The 19,966-nt window shown below is 33.7% G+C and overlaps 1 protein-coding gene across 6 annotated transcripts in view; it reads left to right on the plus strand.

The window, feature by feature from the left end:
* bsk (mitogen-activated protein kinase dJNK) overlaps window positions 1-19,966 on the plus strand; it is a 146,030-nt gene that overhangs the window by 69,162 nt on the left and 56,902 nt on the right. For 4 of the 6 annotated variants that reach the window (XM_076123931.1, XM_076123934.1, XM_076123933.1 and 1 more), the window contains one exon: window positions 7,241-7,272. The exons of the other annotated variants lie outside the window; for them this stretch is intronic. The gene's annotated coding sequence lies outside the window, so the exon portion shown is untranslated. The remainder of the gene's footprint in view (window positions 1-7,240; window positions 7,273-19,966) is intronic. 6 annotated transcript variants of the gene reach the window in all.

Here is a 19,966-nt window from a genome sequence, read left to right on the forward strand (position 1 = left end):
TATTATAGTTTTCTGCGGTATTTCTATTATATATTTGAACCCTTTTAATTGGCTTTGACCTTTGAGTTCGTTCACTCTGTCCTTTGCCGGTGTCACTGACTTTCATAGGAAAATATGTCCATTGTCTTTTGTCGTCTTACCGCTTTCATAATTAATTGCAGTTGAAGGTAGTTTAACGATTTTCTACAAAAAGTTCCAAGTAAAGTTTTACCGGGGGTGTATCAGATTTTACCTATAATATAGATGTGTATTTTTTTGTAAAATGTACAGAAATTTATTAGAATAAAACTTAACTATAAATAACTTTTAACAACTAAACTAGAAATAATTTAAAAAAACAAAATATTTACAATTATACAATATATTTACAATATAAAATATGGATACAAAAGGAGTGCGTCACGCGTCGTAGAATTTCTCCTCACCATCGTCGACTGGTAACGTACCCAGAATGCTGGCAGCATTGCCACGTTGGATGCTAATTCTTTGACCAAAGTAAAGGCCAGCATTCTGGTCACGCGTAGCATCGACGAGACGCTTCGCAATCTCTCGGTAGAGACTACGAGCACTCGGGCCCCACGGTCCTAAGGTTTCAACCCCAAACGGCACAAATACGTAATTACCAATGATGTTACTATATTTGCGCCGCTTGAGGTTTTCTGCTGATGCGGCAGCAGCGCCCGTAATGCCCACCGTACCTGGAATATGGGAAGGCGCCAAGGTGTCGACACAGGTTGCATCCCAAACCAAGGGCCTGCCCATACTCCAAGGCAACAACGACATACCGTCCGGCCTCTTCCCATCGTCGCGCGCCAGCATTGGGTTCTAATAGAGCTGGAACACCCGTGGTGGCAAGAGACCGGCGAATTATGTCGTTTAGGTGGGCGTGACGCGGGAAACGACCCGCACTTTTATCACACGATAGACCATGGTGCCCGAGCTCGCCGACAGCTTCCCCGCAGTGACAACGATGCGGAGAAACACACGAGGCTCCTAAACGAAGACATGTGGCGATGTGGAACGTGGTATCATCGAGCATGGTACCAACGTTAAATGAAGGGAGAGCCTAAAGCCAAAGCCCCGATTCCCATTCTCCCACAGCCAGAAGGCGAGCACGCTCAGCAGAAGTGGAAGATGTTAATAAAATATTTTCCTTAATCAAACTGCTGAGCGGCGCGTCCCACTGTCTCTGAGAGAACAAGTTTCGAGGTAAATCCGAGTTTGGAGCGGCCATTTTCCAGGCGTTCATGGCATCGGTCTTACACGACACTTCAGAATTAACCAGTGTAGGAGCTAAGATTTTCCTGGTCAATTCTTCCGTGCCGTGGACCGAGGACAGGAACGCAGGCAAACTAATATCTGAAATTTTGCGGACGCCGAGGCCTCCTAGACGAATAGGCAAGGAAGCCTGAAGCCATGCACGGTCGTCCAAGGCCACATTGAGAATTTTGGTGAGTGTATTTCTAATTATATTATCAATTTTGAGAAGTGGAACCGAGATTTTCCAAAAAGGCGAAACTTTTTTGTTGTGTCTGGTTGTGCTTTTGTAAATACATTAAACATTACGTTTAATATTTTTGTGCCCTATAAGTTAGGCGAAGACTAAATGTTTGTCTATTATTGCTTAAAGATTATAGCGTATCATCGTTATTCGAGAAATAATCTTGTCTATTTGACGTATTTTGATGACATCAAAGTAATTCGTCATCATTTTGTAAACTTCAGTTATTAAAAGTCAGGAAAAAGTAATCTATGTTCCATCGCTTGCGTTCATAAATGAACTCCAATCAAGCTACTATGTTAAAGCCATGTATATTTAAAAATGTCCAACTACCAGCAAATTCATTCGGCAGCCATTTTGAAAAATATATTAAAGGATTAAATTATATGCGTAGACTTTTACTTAACGCTTATAGTTGAAACGTATTTAAATGTGTTCAAATTAGCATACGACTGCAGTTCGAGTTTTAAGAAAAGCGTGTTATCTTATAAATTGCTCGGTTTATTTCTGTAATAGAAAATAAGAGAGAATTTTATATAAAATGTCATACCATCTTGGATAAAATGCAGCTTAGAATAAAGAATAATGTTAGGACATAATAGTTTTCTTTCGAATAGTCGTGAGAAAAATGATAACATTTATCTTAGAAGGCTTTTAGTGCTTATGGCTGCCTAGATGCTGAATTTTAGTAGCTTTGAGATATAACCTTCTTATATGGGTTGGCTAAAACTAAAACAAACTCAGATGCTTTTGTAAGGAGTGGATTTACGTCAGTAGGGAAACGTGTAGATCGATCGTCTTCTCGAGCGTCATATTTTTATGCACCATAAACGTCATCAGCGGATAAACGATGTATTTGAAGACATAGCTCTTTCAAGTGACTTGGTACGCTCTGTGGCGCAGTGGTTTAGGTCGCCACGCCGATACCACTACCGCATCGGTAGGTCATGGGTTCGATTCCCACACGGAACAATTATTTGCGCGATCCACGTAAATGTAAAGTCCCCGCGACACAAGAGCAATTCTTAGTGCGCGAGTTGTAAAAAAAAAGAAGAGAAACAATGGCTCTTTATTGTTGTTTAACTCATAAGATAACAATTTATGCCACAAGACTTCCCTCTATCAACTATATCTTTAACGCTATCTAATTCCTAAAAACTATTCCAAATCAAACATAACTTGTATAACTTTGTATAGAAATTCCAGCGATAAGTATATTTCACAAAGCCAGTCACGATATCAGTCAGTCTGTGTGACACATGAAGGCCGCGGCCTTGGATCAACATCAGGTAAATAGTTAACTTTTCAATAATTCATCGTAATGCCTCACTGATTCATTGTGTGGATTACGGAATAAATAGGTTTATTAGGTTGGTGGAAAATGTAGAAGGAAATTTTATATTGTGAAAGGTCTAATTCCTCTGATATACTAGGTCTAAGGTTCGTCAGGGGTTACAAAAACCATTTATTGTATCTCAAAAATATATTGCGTATCAAACTTTTAACACTTCATTCACTTTAAGAGGAGACCCTTGCCCTGCAGAAGGATAACTTAAAGAACAATAAAATAATGAACTTCTTGCTAATATTTTGTAAAAATGGGATTCTTTCCTGGGCAGACGGTTTTCGGCCTTAAATTAAACATAAAAAACTTATTACATAAAACTAGTGCTTATTTCTATTAAAATGGTTGTGAATCACTTCAAGTTTCTGTAGTGTCACCTGGTTATACTTGCTTATTCGATCCACTCAACTTCCAACAAATAGTTCCTTATCGACCCGTACCTATAACTTACGGCTTAGCAACATCAAATAAAAATGCCCTAGAAATATTTACGGCCAGTAATAATCATAGAGCAGGCAATCTTCAGCTCTGACGTCATCAAACTACGTCACTGCGTGTGTTTGACATTACTTGGCAACGGAACAGCTGTTCACGATCGTTATAGCGTTATAAGTAACGGTGTAACTTATAATATAATGTAACTTATATTTTGTAGTGAGGTGCTGTTTTAAAATTGAACTACGTGGTAAAGATTGTATGATAAATTTGATGAGTTTTCTTTTATTACATTTTTATACAAAAATAAATTTCTTGTTTACAAATATGTAATTTTTGTACATATTAAAGATTTTTTTCTATTTTACATATTAGCTATATGTAATTTTTTTTTTTAGAAATTAATTCTCTATAGCAGCCATAACGTGAAAATGATATTTTTAATTCAATCACAGAAACCATAAAACAACCCAATCTACTTTTTTACCAATAAATAATTTTCCTGAAATATTCGCTGGAAAATTTCACGTGTATTCGAATATAACCCTGATATTAAAGGATTCGCCGAACTGAGCCCGGGGTCATTGAACCGTGAGTATCTGATTAAAATGCAAGCAAGGAGATTGATGTTATTATGTTTTATAGGCGGCCATAAACTTTATACTTGACACGGGTTTTGAAAATATATTTGAATATCATCTCTGCTATTACTTATTTCGTTAGGAGGTAGCAAAATCTGCATGTTTTATAACAACTTTATACGTAATATTTACTCGTTATTTGGATTAATTTAACATTAGTTTATACGTTATCGCATTAGTATTGAGTACTTATACTAGTAATATCAAATAATGATATTGAAAGTGACTTGTCAGAAATTGCAAATGAGTTCTTCCAAAATAAGGTAGAAGCGCTGGTTTGAGATTATTTTGTCGACCGCGTCTCCATAATGATCAGCGAATTTTTGTAAGATTTTCGCTATTCTGTTCTTTTTTATCCAATCCTCACAAGAACATGCAGTTCAATAGCCCATAATTTTAAAAATATCAAACCCCAACCAGGACAGACTGTATCCTAAATTAAAACAAAAACAAATAGTAGTGTGTATAACTCAAAACCAAAACAAAAAATATTGATATTCTAAAACATTCGACATAGCCAATACAACATACAATCAAAACAACGTCTTGTTTGTATGTCCATCCCTGCTGGCTAGAGCTCACACACTGTTATTGTAGAGGGTGCTAGTGCGAGGGTGATGCAAGCCGGTCGCTCCCGGCTGCGGTTGTGTAACAGACGAGACTTTGTGACTCTGACAGTTCGGTTAATTGTTTAAATGGTTTTTTGTTTACTCAAAATAAAGTGGTTTTGATAGTTTGAGTGTGGTTTTATGTCCGCATATTAATAGGTTTTTAAACTTTTTGATCGAAGAGCCAACTCGGGTGTATTTATTACTAAAATGATAGAAGTAGAATTGAAATTTATACACTTGGGATATTTTAGATACAGATTTGGCTTATTTAAAGATTCATTAAATAATTTCCAACAACCTCGAAGAATGACTGACGTAATATTTGAGAACACACTTTCGCAATGCGCTACGCACGTAGTTTCGTAGCAGTTGTAGACGTTCGTAGATTTTCACTCAGACACTAATGACTATTTTTAATAGAAATATTTTTTTATTTTAGTAGTTATGCTATTTAAATTGCGTATAAATATCGTTCGAAATATACACTGGTAAAACGAATTTGCGATAGCTATTAAAAAAAACTAGATCCTTTTTCGTAAAATCTGTGATAAATATTTTTCATATTTATATTTTCTGAGTGTATTTTAACTTGGCTCCAAATATACATAATGTATTTTTAACGAGACCACTGACCTTTGTACGTGCCCTTATTTTGATCCATACCATTTTATATTTATCGAAAATATTCAATATATCTAAATAAAATCTAGTTTTATCTGTTTTTATTTATTATTTAGTATCTTGCAATGCGTTCTGAATAAAAATACTGTCGTATATCCATACCTACATTATACATTAGCAGACAATACATACATGATTATTATGTGTTTGTTTCTCCGTCGTTTCTCAAAAACAGTTGAGCTGATGTAGATAAAGTCATGGATTGGCAGCATATTACATCCTGAGGAAATTCCCTATACCCAAAAACAAAAAATGCGGTAAAAGCCGCAGGCAAAAGCTAGCAAAACAATATAATCTCCGTCGCAAGTTATGAGATTAAGATAACAACATATTACATAAAATTTACATATAAATGTTTTACAATAACCCTCCATACATAATCCCTAACTTTATTATAATTGTGAACACAAAGCACTGAATACAAAATTATATTAAACAACGACCCGTGTCTAACTTGAATGTAATTTTGACTAATGACAAATTTAGTTTAAAGTAATTTAAAACGTTGAGCTGTCATCATAATATACTTTTTTTTTTATAACCAAAATAAAGTATACGTAGATTTGAAATATTTTGTTTAGGCGGTCAATACATGATAGATGGGTTAAGCAGCCTTGATGCGGTCATTCCTAGGCTTGGTGGTATTTCAACTGAACATCTCTGTGCTTCTTTGAAATATTTTGTTTAAGCGGTCAGTACATGATAAATGGGTGAAACAGCCTTGATGCGGTCATTCCTAGGCTTGGTGGTATTTTAACTGAACATCTCTGGCTTCAATTAACATGTTAAATGTCATACGTTAATTCTCATCGCGTATGTCATATTTATGTAACTTCAAAATATTAACCAATTTATACATACATACATACCTTAAATCGCGCCTTTTCCCCATAGAGGTAGACAGAGGCCAAAGAATGCAACTTGCTAGGATTCTTACAAACTTGACAGTACTATATACCTGGCCTTTTTGCAAGACATCGCCGATATAATCTGTGTATATCCTTCTAGGGCGTCCTCTCATAGAGTATCCATTAACCAATATATTTATTGCTAAAATCCATTAAGACATCGAATAACCTTTTCTATAGTTGGCATTCATTTTGAATGAAAAAGCCTTCAATGCTCTTGCGTATATAAATAAAAAATACTTGGAAATATTTATTTCTATTTATATAAGACGTCACGCGAAGCCTCCCATGATTGGCTCAAACCTTTATTTGTTATTGAAAACACAAGTGGTTGTATTCTAAGGTATTATAGACCGGGTAGGAAAGGGTTTGTTTACCCATTGTGGGTAAATATTAATGGAGACGGTTTTTTTTGGCATTGATTGAGGGTATTGTATGGGGTTTCAAAAAAGGTATTTTTTGCTCAGAGCCTTGTGAATATATGGGATCTATGTTTGAGTTATTTATAGAAAAGATGATTGTACATAGAATTAAGGATACATATGATCGTACAATAAAGGTTTTTTTTGTGATTTGAGAGCTTTATGTAGTTTATTGGGTCACTAGTTGTGCTATTTTACTTCAAGATGATCCATAACCAATTCTTATTACAAAATAATAGTCCCACAACAGTTAGATTGATTGCCCACCGCATTCAATTATTGGCAGGTTATGCTTGAACAGTAACGATTACTAGGTGTCTACGAAGCTCTACGCCGCTACGCTACGTAGAACATGTAACACTTACGTGTGCTACGCTTTGCCAGTGTTTTACAATCCTAATGAAGTCTTCAATTTAGAAGCTTTGCTGGCGATAACAAATTCATTCAACCACGATTGATGCAATTCGATCGAAACTTCAGGTAAACAAAGTAAAAGTATCACACTTTAATTTAAATCCCGTTATATAATAATATTAAATGTACAAGAAGCGAGAATAAATCGTAAAATAACTGGACTAAACAAAAACAAAGTTGACATGAAAACATTTAATTTCAAGCATTTGTGTTGATTCTTATTGTTTAGCAAACAAACGAACAAACAAACATTGTTATAACATGTACCGTTATTTGTTACAGGTCATTTTGTTCGCCGACTGACATTTATTTTGGTGAGATTGTTTTTTCCTTAAGAGTTTTCAACTTTGTTTCTTTGTGGTACAAACACTTTTAAAGTATTTTTTTAGGAGTCCTGTGTAAACACGGCTGTCACGTTTTTTTACTGTTTAGTAATTAAAATGTCAAAATGTATGCTATTTTCATGGGTCATTACTATTAAATCAGTGTGGATCTGGTCAGGTAAGGGTTGATTTTAAAAAAATCTGGAGCTCGAGTCCACAACTATTCCTATTTATTTCAATGCTAATTTAAATTAAGTTAGTTTATAAGTGAAAGTGTGGCAGACAAACAGACAGGCAAACTCTCACTTTAATAACATGTATTTTAACTATACATAGTGTCTTATATCACAAAATATCGCATTATTTTTATAAATATTAAACAGTGTTACTTAAATCATGATAAATCCTCCCCGACATTATAACGCTATGAATAATTCTCGTTATTTGCACCTCTGATGTCAAACCTCATTGCTACTTATAAATAATACATATTATCTCCGTCTCGCTCGTTTGTATGGATTTTATCTCGCCTCTCTTTCACACGGAAGCTGCTTTCATTTTCATGGTAATAATTATTTTTTCCTTTGATAGAGATTGTGAATAACATTTGTTTTATTTGTGGTTTGAAAATGTAGTGTTAGTGTCGTTTACAAAAGAATAATTATAGTATAGTGTTAGTTTCCAAAATATTTCACGCTTTTACTTATTTTAAGTTTGTAAAATGATTCTTTTTTGTATTGAACTAATTGTTAGATAGTTATTCCGAATTAATTTAATGGTAGATTCTAGATTTATTCTGAATCTGAAAGATTTATTCGTTTAGAAGTATCTTTGTCATTAATAATTCAGGTTAAAAATCTATATAATAGTTTTTAGACACTTCATAATTATTAACCCGAGTGCCCGACAACGAAATTAAATACTGTGTTCCATACTGCAACTTTCACGTAAATTATAAGAAACCTTATCACTATATAATCAGATATCTCTAGTGTAACCCAAGACCCCTCACAATCCCTCACATGTTTCATCTTATCTTCAAATTGGACAGATCAACTAATGCTCTATCTATTTCTACACATCTAATTTACGAAACGAAATCTTAGCACCTTGATAATAAAGTTGAAAATGGCATATACTTACTCTAACTAAATAGTATATTTGAAAATTAGACATTATTTACATTAGTTTTCAGTTGAAGTTCGTTTGGCATTGCCAATACTCACCTTTCTTGCGGGGTTTTCTTACGTTATTGTTGAGTGCCAAAGCAAATTGAACTTTATTACATTGTGTTAATGTCGTTAATAGCATAAAGCGAAGACAATTCTCTAGTGATTGAAGAATGATTGATGTCCTGACGAAGTGGCGACTCGTTTCTTTTTTCTCTTTTCTTTTGTTTTTGCTTAAAGAAATAGATAACTTTCCCATACAGTATTTTAGTTTGTCTAGACGCATTATTATTCACTAGTCTTATAAGAAGTTAAAACTGTTAAACTGATGACCGTTTACGTTTCGACTATACACAATCCACTAACTATCGCGAAAGATTTATAGTAAAACAATTTATTATAGAATGGACAGTAAGCGCAATTAGTAAGTGAAGCCGTTATTTTTTAAAGCGATACAAGACCCATACATCAGCTGAATAGTCATTCAAGTCAAATAGAAAGTCAAGAGAAATATTGTCATCAGCATGATATTAAGCCGTTATTTTTAAAATGTAAAGCTAGTGATTTATAAAACACATTCTGCAAACACACTCCCGTTACACACCAATTTTCGTTTATTGACCAATAAGTTTAAAAAACAAACTATTGACAAACTGAATACACACGAAGTCAATCAATATGGCTGTATTGACATTTAAATGTTTATTTATTTGACCCGTCGCGTCGTCTCTCCAATGTGTACAGTCACGTGCACATGTCAAACAAGTTCGTGAATAAAAATGACGCGATGAATTTTAACGTTTGCTATCCAATCTATCATATTTTCAAAGGCTGCCTGAAAGCTTTAACACTCGTACCCTTGCAATTACAGTTTATTTCATCATAATATATTTTAGCTATCACTTCATCAAAATCGACACTTTATAACACAGAGAAGAACATCTTTGTTCTCAATTAAAATAGTAAATTGTAAAGCTATGTTAATGGCGTTTGGGCGGACTAAACATCTCAAACACTTATTTATCTATGCGAAAGACTCATAGAAAGCTTTAAAATACAGGACCTATCACAATACATTATTTATTTCATTGTTTTTAATCAAACACACGCTGTATACTAGTGTCGTTGCCTGTACATTTGTTGCGGCAATTCGGACATAGCCTGTTCAAACATGGCGGTCAGTAAATTGGATCGAAACTTATTACTGAACGGGTTTCGTTATTTATTAATCGAATATTGGTTACTTCCTGTTTGAGGGCTCCATTTAATTGTGTTACTCTGTGTAAATATATTGTTTATTTATATAACCGTTATGAACCATTAATGCGGTAATTAATTAATTACATTATTTGCACGTTATAATTGTGCAAATATTAATATAATGTTACGGGTCTTAAGCGCGAATAAAATATATTATTATGCTACGCGTATTCGGGTTTGACATTTTAAAAGAACGAGCCGTGAGTTTCTTGCTGCTTCTTCTCACGAGCAACCAGCTTTTCAGAAACGGACAAAAAAAATGTATGACCATTACAAATCTTTATACGAAGTTTACGAAGCATAGGTTATTATTTTGTGCCGAACCGAGTATGTGTGTAGCAAAGCAATCCTGAGCCGCGCGGCTTCTTCTGCCTACAAAGTTCCACCTCCAATTTTTAACCCATAATGAAACTATGCTTAGCTTAGCTTAGCTAAAAGCGGTGTTAGCATTGCTACAATAGCTCTGTGTAACCTACAAAACTAGCTATTTTTATAAAATAGAATTAAGAATTATTCACGAAAAATGTTGATGCAGAGAAATAAAGCACAAGCATTTATTCCTAGTTATTTATATACGCACGACACGCAATAACACATATTCGCACGACTGTTCGTAAGGTCAAATTCATCATTCATACAACTTATTGGACGTCTATTAGGAGCTATTTATATCTTCAACTAGCTGTCGCGTGGAAAGATTTCTGGTAGCGATACTTTTACGGAAAAGTAGTAAATTAATTTGCCTTACGATGTCGGTCGGTGCAACCAGCAACAAGGCCGAAATCTATGAACAAATCGAGCTAGAATAGAAATTCGTGATCCACGTGTTAAATTAAAATAAATATTATATCTGTGATAATTTCCACCGCTGAGAAAAAAATGGGTTTCAGAAAACATAGATTAAAGAATTAGATATTAACATTTAATTTTTCAAAGTTTATTTTATGGATAAGAAATGTTTATCAGATAATATTATTATAACCAATAATTTGATTCCAGAGTGTGAGAGTGTGTAAAATATTTATGTAAAAATTTCCAGCAGTTTATTACATTACTTGGTCAACAAAAGAATTGATAGTAAAAAATGTACATTTAACATTTCTATAGAGTATAGCGACAATTATAGAATATAATTATAACAATAGAAGCTTAAATTAAGAAGCATTTTACCAGAAAGTAACTAATTTTAAAGTTTGAAATTAAATATTAGTCTCATGACGGAACACTGCTCGTTCATAAACTTCGCCAGACTCATTATGTAAAAGGTCAATTTATTTACCCTTTTGTCGATAGTTCAATTTACCAATACTATTTGGAATTATGAAGCTAATATGACTTGAATTCGAGATATCAAATCAAGGACATCTTATAACTACTTGTTTTTTTTATCACGCCTCTTCTTGCTGAAGGTGTTAGCGCGTTTCAGCAATTACAATGTTAGTCACATGTAATAGAAGGCGAACCTATTGCCATATACCGGGCACGTTACCAAATTTTGAGCTACTATTAAGAATTATCTACTAATATTATAAACGCGAAAGTTTGTGAGGATGTATGTATGGGTGTGTTTGTTATTCTTTCACGAAAAGCTACTCGACAGTTTTAGATGAAATATTGTACACAAATAATTTATAACTTGGCTTAGCACGTTTACCTCATGAAACCTTGTTGACCTTTTCCGCGGAAGGAAGCTAGTTATAATATAACTTAAAAACGCTAAAGGCACTTGATCCGACCCGAGAATCGAAACCGAGACCTCGTGAGCTGTTACATACTACTGTCCAGACAACAGTTGCCATTAATGGCAGTAAATGTCCAAGTTCACCTGCAATTTTCAAGCAGTCTGGCCACTAACACACTAGACGACCGACACTCACAGTCTAGCGACTGTCCGCCTGTGGCCGACCAGACGGAATACTTCCTAATTTAATTACGTGACGCCTCACTCCTGACACTGACAGTTAAGGTTTTTATACGTCTGTGGCTAACGGAAATAGAACCTTTTTATACCGGTAATGAGTTTAGTCTTTTACTACGGAGAAACTAAAAAGGTCCGACCAAAAAGTGTCTATCGACTCAATCGGCAAGTCAATCGGCAATCGAAGTCTTTGAGGTTTGTGGTGTTTTTTTTTACTTTATATTATCAGCTTGTGACCAACAGCGATGTAATTGATCGAAACGTCGGGTAAACCTAGGTATCGTAAAATTCCTTAAAATTCTGAACGCGTTTAAGCCCTGTTTGGCAATTTAGTGGCATTAATACCTGTTTCGATTCAATTAAAGTTGGAAGAAATAAGGGTAATCAATAATTTTGAATCAGATTACAATATTCCGATCAATACCATTGCTATTAATATCGGTTAATTACGGCTAGTACCGTGTTGTAGTGATGTTGTCAGAGTGCCAGACTGCGGTGCTATGTGTGGCGTTTGACAAGATATGGTCTGGCTCGGTACTCTGTGTGAAATGACATAAACAATGCGAGCTGATGTGGCTACAGTTCCAGCGGGTCGCAAAGATTTGCGTACTTTTAGCAAATATTCGATACTCAATGATTTTAGTCTTCAAGCGATTACCACCATGCAAATGCAGTCGCGGAGGTATACCGGTGACGCGAGTCGCCTCAATGAATTTGTACGGCGGTTGTCGCCTTAAGACTACGTAGCCTTGTGTAAGAAGGGCCTTACCAGTCAAGTTAAACTGTTTGATTTTTGTACTCTGTAGTAGGCACATCACAAGGTTCTGGATACAGTTTCAGAGTCAAGATTTTTTTGAAAGGGAAAACTTTGTTAAACGTAATTAAAACAAACAAAAGCTTTCCTTAAGTTGTCTAACCTTGCTTTTAAAAAAATTCTAGCTTAGAAATCGTATTTTACAATTCACAAACAAATAATTGCAGCAACTTTTGTGCGAAGTAGCAATTAGACACAAAAAATCGTTATGAAACATCTCAACCAACTAAAATTCATTTAATAACTACTACCACTAATATCAGTTTCAATATCGATATCTAAATAAATACTATTTCAACCTTCTCCTAAAGTAATCATAATAAACATCTACTGCAATAACAATAAAACTACCCTCAGAAATTCACTTAAATATTACAAGTTACTTGCTGTCTTATTGCTATTGAGATAAGGTCTAATTTGTATTGATTGTGATCTTCACGCGTGGCTGCATACTGAGCCAAGTGCTTCGGACAATAAGAAAAATTGTAGAGAAAACTGTTTTAGAAAAGTAGCTTGGAATTTTAATAAAATCCTTTGAAATTAGGACGCTATTTCTTATTTTAACTTTAACTTTAATTCTAACTTTGTTACATATTTCTAGTATTAGAACATTATTCATAGATTTTAAAGAAATATTACTACACTCTGAGTTATTTTTTTTACACGAGAGAATCATGTAGATAAATATACTTATTGTACTTTATATAACTGTTATGAAAAGTTTTTGTGAAAATATATTATCTTTAAATATCTTTTGTGTCGTAATTGTTTTCTGTAGCCTATAACCTTATACTTATAACAACATCCATGCAAAGACGGTTAAGCTAACTGCTAATAGTGCAACGGAAAGTGTTTGTATACTTTGTCATTTACTTGACCTAATTTACAATCTTAAACATAAACGACCTTATAACAAAGTTTCTAACCTCTTACAAACCCATCATAAACCCTATACACCCCTAACAGTACAATTAACCATAACACTATGAGTTATAAAAATGTCACAATAAATTATAAAACGTAGGAGGGCGGTATAAATCTCTTGGAGTTGTCATAAAAACTAATTTTATATACGGTGGGGTCGCGGGAAGTAGGCAAACTATTCATACGCTGTAGCGGGGAGATTGACCGAGGTGTGGTGTTAGTGATAGCGATAAAAGCGGGTTGTAGTGATGCTTATTATTTTAAAGTATGTAAATGTTGGTTATTTAACAACTTCGTAACTATTTAGTGGTTATGTTTTTACATTATAAGTATTATGATTCTCTACTTTTAAGTATTATACCTACTTGCAGATAATGCGAATCGTGATAATGCGGTAATTTAACTCAATTTCGATGTTTTTCTTTGAATAAGTGTTGGTACCTAACTTGTTATGTTGATAACAGATATAATGCCGAGTGTTGTCAGCTATATTTCGAGCTAAATTTAGTGTCCTAAACTTCTACTTATTTAAGAGAATTACAAGGTTTTTTCAATATTATCACATTTTAGTTCATAACTCTTAACCTTAAAGTGTGTCATAATTTATCTCTTTGACACATCTATATAATTTTCCACTCTATTTGCACACTCGCTCGCACTGACACTCACTCCTCTCAGAGTGGCCCCACCTGGAGTCTGTATGCATTAGATTATTTTATTGCGAGTCCTTGTTCACTCTCCGCCTCTAACGTATAGCCACTGCAAACGCTGCATCCGCCAAAATGACGGCAACATTTTAAAATTAACTTGTATTTTACGGCGAGAAAATATACTGCTTAATATGCTCTGAAAATGTATTTTTAAAAAGACATCGTACACCTAACTTTTTGACGGGATTTTTAGCATGAAATGCATAGCAGTCACAGTGTATATGCAGTTTTCTTAATTAATTGGACAACATGGCTTGCATTTTTTTTCCCAAACGTCAAGCTTTTAACTAGTTTTTTAACTAGTTTAATTATGGACGTATATTTAATATATGTACATACTTAATACACAGTATTTTAAACAATAAAATTGAAGTAGTTTCAAGACAATTTTAAATCGCTTTCAACTAAGCCGGTAAACTATACCATCGATTTAACAAAATCTCTCTCTCTCTCTCTCTTCCTGGCTATTCATCGTACAAGTATGGTGGTAAAGTCAACCTTTCTTACACTCTCCCTCCACTTCGCCCTATCCTTGACGTCGTCTTCCTCAACTTAGTTTATTAATTTAATGGGGAAAAACAATAATTTAAACCCATTACTGCCCCGGTACACCATTGATATATTACTATTGTAAGTAGTGTGCTACGTAAAATTATGACCATATAAATAACCCAGAAATCACGTGACATGAATCTTTTTAATTGACCTATTAATAGCGAGTGTGTAATGGTGTATATTTTATGGCTAGCAACACTGTTGGAAACAAATGTGCCGTTGTAATGGGTCTATAAACCTCCATGGAACTGTTCTACTTGTTATTAAGAAATATAACGCTTTTAAAAAACTATTGTATACTCATAACTTTGAAATTCTCACGTTGCATGTTTAATGTATAATAGAATACGGGAATTAACGCAAACACGCATTTTACCTTAAAATGCCTGTATAGTATACTATACATACTTCTATATGGGTAGGCAGAGACCAATAATTGCCACAGCTTTTAAACACTGCGCTTGGTAAGGTTTCGAATTTCACTCGTGATTATTATGTAATGTGTTTTTCAGCTGTCTAGTTACGGCGATGGTCAACGTGTTGGCATGTTAAATGAACTGTTTTTGTACTGTCTACGTACCTCTATGGATATTATGCGTTATTTTATTGATTTGATAAACCGATTTCATCCATTTTCAAAAAGATTTATGTCTAACTGAATACGAAACGAAAACAGAATATAATATTTCAGAGACACGCATAATAACTTCATAACGTATAAATCCAGTTGGTGAACAATAAGCAGATGTGACGTACAACGTTATATAACTGCTATATAGCAGTTATTTGCACAGCTTTTCGCTATAAGCGCGTAACCCTCCCGTGACGCAGTCGATATCTCGCCGACGAAATATGATTGCGAAACTCGGTTACCAATTTGCCGCCGCGGTTTTTAAATTTTCTCAAAGTGGATTGAGTTATTTTTATCTTTTTATACTTTTAAGACAAATTGTGTGTATTAGGATTTACTTTTTTTTTGTTGTTTATGATTGATTCTTGGAAAACGGTCTTTGTTATTTTTTGTTGTTAAAAAGGCAAAGACACGTTTTATTCCGATTAGATTTTTCTAAGTTGTAAATATAAGTTCATTCTTATGTTTATTTATTGCATTACCTTATAGATAGGTTTTTGAGAACAAATAAAAATAATTAAGAATGTAGTTGTAGTTAGTTAACTTTTAGCATACATAGTTAAAAGTTTGCCTTGAACTATATATGTTAATCTCAAAAAGAAATAAACGTATTTTTTTTTATCAACAAACAGCACTGTCTTATAGTAAAAGTATTGGTGAATAAAACACGTAGATATACGAGATAGGTTTGAACAAATCATCACTACATATTATAAAAAGCTCGACGGTTGTCTATCTATTCGTGACACATTCTAAATCTCCTGAACAGTTCTCTCACATTTCTTTCTTCAGATAAAGAGATTCCTAAGTAAGGTTTAAGTATACACGTGTTAAGGTTTGTGTAAAATAATATAATTTACACAAAACCTTAACACATGTACAATTGTACACTTACCTTTCTATTCACTGGAACAAGCCGCTAGTACAAAGTATAAGTGAGATTCAAACATTGCCTCCACATGCAGTGAGCAGACTACAATGTTTCAGTTAATCTCTACTAATTACATTGTACAAAGTTGTAGTTAACTAAGTCTGCGGCGCTCCGCTAATAACGCTCACTCACTCAATTAGCGGCCGCGTTCATATTTTATTGGGACATTCATTGTTATAATATTGTATTAGATTTGCTTTGAGAATTGGAAGATAGGCTTTGTAGGTTTCTAGTTTGTTTAAAGACAGTGTGGTCTTACGGAATTTTACACTTTATTTTGTTATAGTCGAGATTTTTTTGAGATTTTCTGTTTTTCGATTTCGAAATGTTTAAAGAACCTATAATTTTAGGTTTAACATATTTTATTATCCATACTAATATTATAAATTCGAAAGTAACTCTGTCTGTCTGTCTGTCTGTCTGTCTGTCTGCTACTCAATCACGCCTAAACTACTGAACCAATTTGCATGAAATTTTGTATGGAGATATTTTGATACCCGAGAAAGGACATAGGGTACTTTTTACCCCGGGAAAATAACGCATTTCCCGGGAAAATTCAGGTGGCGAATTAAGTTGCGAATAATCAATATTATAATGACATTAAATTAACAAAATTCCGTTGTCATGGCAACTGTTTTAATGGCGGATATCAATATTATAATGACATTAAATTAACAAAATTCCGTTGTCATGGCAACTGTTTTAATGGCGGATATGCCTTAGCACGACTTCGTTATATTAGGAGATATTTAAATAATTTTGATATATTTTTCGTGAAAAAAAGGCATATTTTATATCATCACGCTAAGACCGATAGGAGCAGAGTAACAGTAAAAAGTGTTATAAAAACGTGAAAAATTCTGACCCATTCTCTCTTATGCTACGCTAAATAAGACGCTTGACGATTTACAGCGTGTGAGAGGCGGGTGCGGGCAGCGTGATCTTTTCCATATGAATACAAGTAATTGATGTCAAATCTAGTTATCCACTCATTATTTTTTCCCGTAACAATTAAAATTTAATAGAAATCTTCTATAAAGAAGCTTCTTCCTTATTTTTTGGATTAATTTTCACTAAGAGCTCTTTACATAGTAGTTTATTCGTACAAAGTTTCCAAGCGCACTAGTTATAATTTCCTTGAGTGCTTTTTACATTATATCCTCCTTCTCTTTACGTTAAAGCTCCTCGCTTTGTTAGACCAGAATCTGCTCTATTTAAAATAATCGTTCGTCTTTGTAATCATTGGAAAGCGTGTTTTAAAAAGAAATACTTCTTCTTTACCGTATCTAATATTAAGAAATATAGATTCTTAATTTAATATAGGACGGACATCTGCCTACCGATATAAACAAAACCATTTTTTTTCTGAAACCATATACTTTACCCGTTCTTTAACCCGTCTGAAATACTTCCACATTTCCCAATGTATCCCATCCCATGTAGTATGGGGCGAGTAGTATCGCCATATACCGAGCTACTATTAAGAATACTTCAATAGGAATTGAAAAATTCTATTTAATTATATATCGATAATAATAAAAAGTACTTCTATATAATGTTTTTACAAGTGTTTTCACTCAACGGTTTTGTTATAAAGTTTCGATAGCCCAAGAATCACGTGTAGGGGAACCTGTTGTACCTTGGCACTATGTGTACCTAGGCCACTGGGCTCGTTTTCATATATTCGCGCGATACTAAATTCTACTGTTTATGGTATTCGATACGTCACTACAGACTATTCAATGTGCAGTTAGTCGCATACCGCCATTAAGCCGGTGTTTGGTGTTATCGACGCTGAAACTTTTTTGTGTGAAAAAGTAAGTATTTCTAATATATTTTGAAGTCTAATAGTTTTAAAAGTTTTCTAATAGTCACTTAACTGTTATATGCTATCGGTTCTTTGATTTTACAAGTCTCAACACAATAAAAAACTTACGAGATACTTAACTCTAAACTATATAAAATCCACCGTTTTAGTGAAGTTGGAGTAGTGTTGTACCTCGGTCACTGTCGATCAGTTGTACCTTGGCCAGTGGCCAAGGTACAACCTGGATGTTGTACTTTGGCCAGGAGAATATTTTATTAAATTATTTCACATTTACGTAATAATATTCCTAATTAAATATCTTTATTATTTCAGAAATCGATGCAAAAATCACTTAAAAACTGGAAATGGCCTGAAAAAGAGGATTTAAACCTGTACCCGATGAGTGACATTGTCGAAAAAATTAAAACCCCGCAAAAAGTTAACAAGAACAGAGAAATTTATTATGTTCCAGAGATACAGAAGTACTGGGATTTCTACTAAATGCTTAAGGCTGAATAATATATCTACATTATTGATAGTGTTTTTATAATAGCTAGTCCAAATGACTGATTAAAATTGAAGAGAGAAATAATAATTTATATATAGGTAAAGATAATTGTTTCAATATTTTGTTTTCCATTTGCTATGCTATATAGGTATATTGATTTGCTATATTATATTATGTGATATCATCGCTGCGCCTGCCAAGTTCCACATGTGTCTTTTGTGAGATTTTGGAAAATTTTTTCTTTTATTTGGGACACAAGATTCATTTTTTTTAACATCAAAATACACCTATGGAGTTTGGCAGGCGCAGCGATGTGATGTAACGAAACGGTGGCAAAAAGTTAGTTGTTTTTGTTTAAATATTTTGTTTGAAAAGCATAAAAATAGCTATGAATATTAATTTAATTTTGATCATTTCTAAATGTTGATCATTTGAGAATTTTTAAAATGTTTTGTTAAATACTGTATACTGTAATAATACTGTGTACTGTAATAAGTCAAATAAAATTATTTTAGTTAACAAAACTTGATAATTTGCGTAAATTACCCCCAAATTTCAATATGGCCTAGGTACAACGTACTACTGGCCTAGGTACATAGGGTATGTTGTACCTTGGCCACATTTCCCATTTTTTTTTAAATTTAAAAATATTATGTAAATATAAAATACACATTTCTGATATTTTTTTGGTGAGTACCCAAATAATTGACATTTCAAAATATGCAAATATGATTTGTGTGCTGCACGTCAAATCACAATAAAAAATATATTTCTAAAAAACCGGCCTAGGTACAACAGGTTCCCTTACATCTTACAAAGGCAATGGAGCAAGAAACCCTCTACCTTTATCCGTTACACATCAAAGGACTCGCCGTTCATTTTTACATACCCTTGACACGCCACGTTGACTACGTATTTTATTAATACTGTTACTATTATGCGAGATTTTGCAAACTACACAATAATATTCGACTTTTCACAATCTGATTCAGCTTTATCGAAAAGTATTTTTATAGTGCTGTATCTTCTAACGTCGTGTCATCTTATTTATATGTAATAATACGTTATTAACCACACATCATTTTGTGCATTTACTAGCAACTCAATTTTTTTGTTATGTAATAAAACAAAAAAAAAGTTAGTATTAGTTTAAGCTTCTATAATAACACATAGAAGAAAATTTGTAATATATAAAGCGTGTAAATGCGACTGTTTCGTAAAGGTCATGGACTGAAAACCCAGGTATGACCAAAAAATCGTTCCCTTTTTCCCAAACATTTTTAATGATTACTTAGAATGTAGAAATTATTTAAATACGCTAGCCTGCAAAGCTTACACACAAACAAATTCTCTCCCTCATATATTTTACTCTAAAATTAGTATAAACATTGAAACACCAATAACACGTTAAAAGCTATACACACAAGGTTTGCAAAGAGACGGTACACGGCTCATATT

Source organism: Anticarsia gemmatalis, chromosome 16, assembly GCF_050436995.1.
Source record: "Anticarsia gemmatalis isolate Benzon Research Colony breed Stoneville strain chromosome 16, ilAntGemm2 primary, whole genome shotgun sequence".
NCBI lineage: Eukaryota > Metazoa > Arthropoda > Insecta > Lepidoptera > Erebidae > Anticarsia > Anticarsia gemmatalis.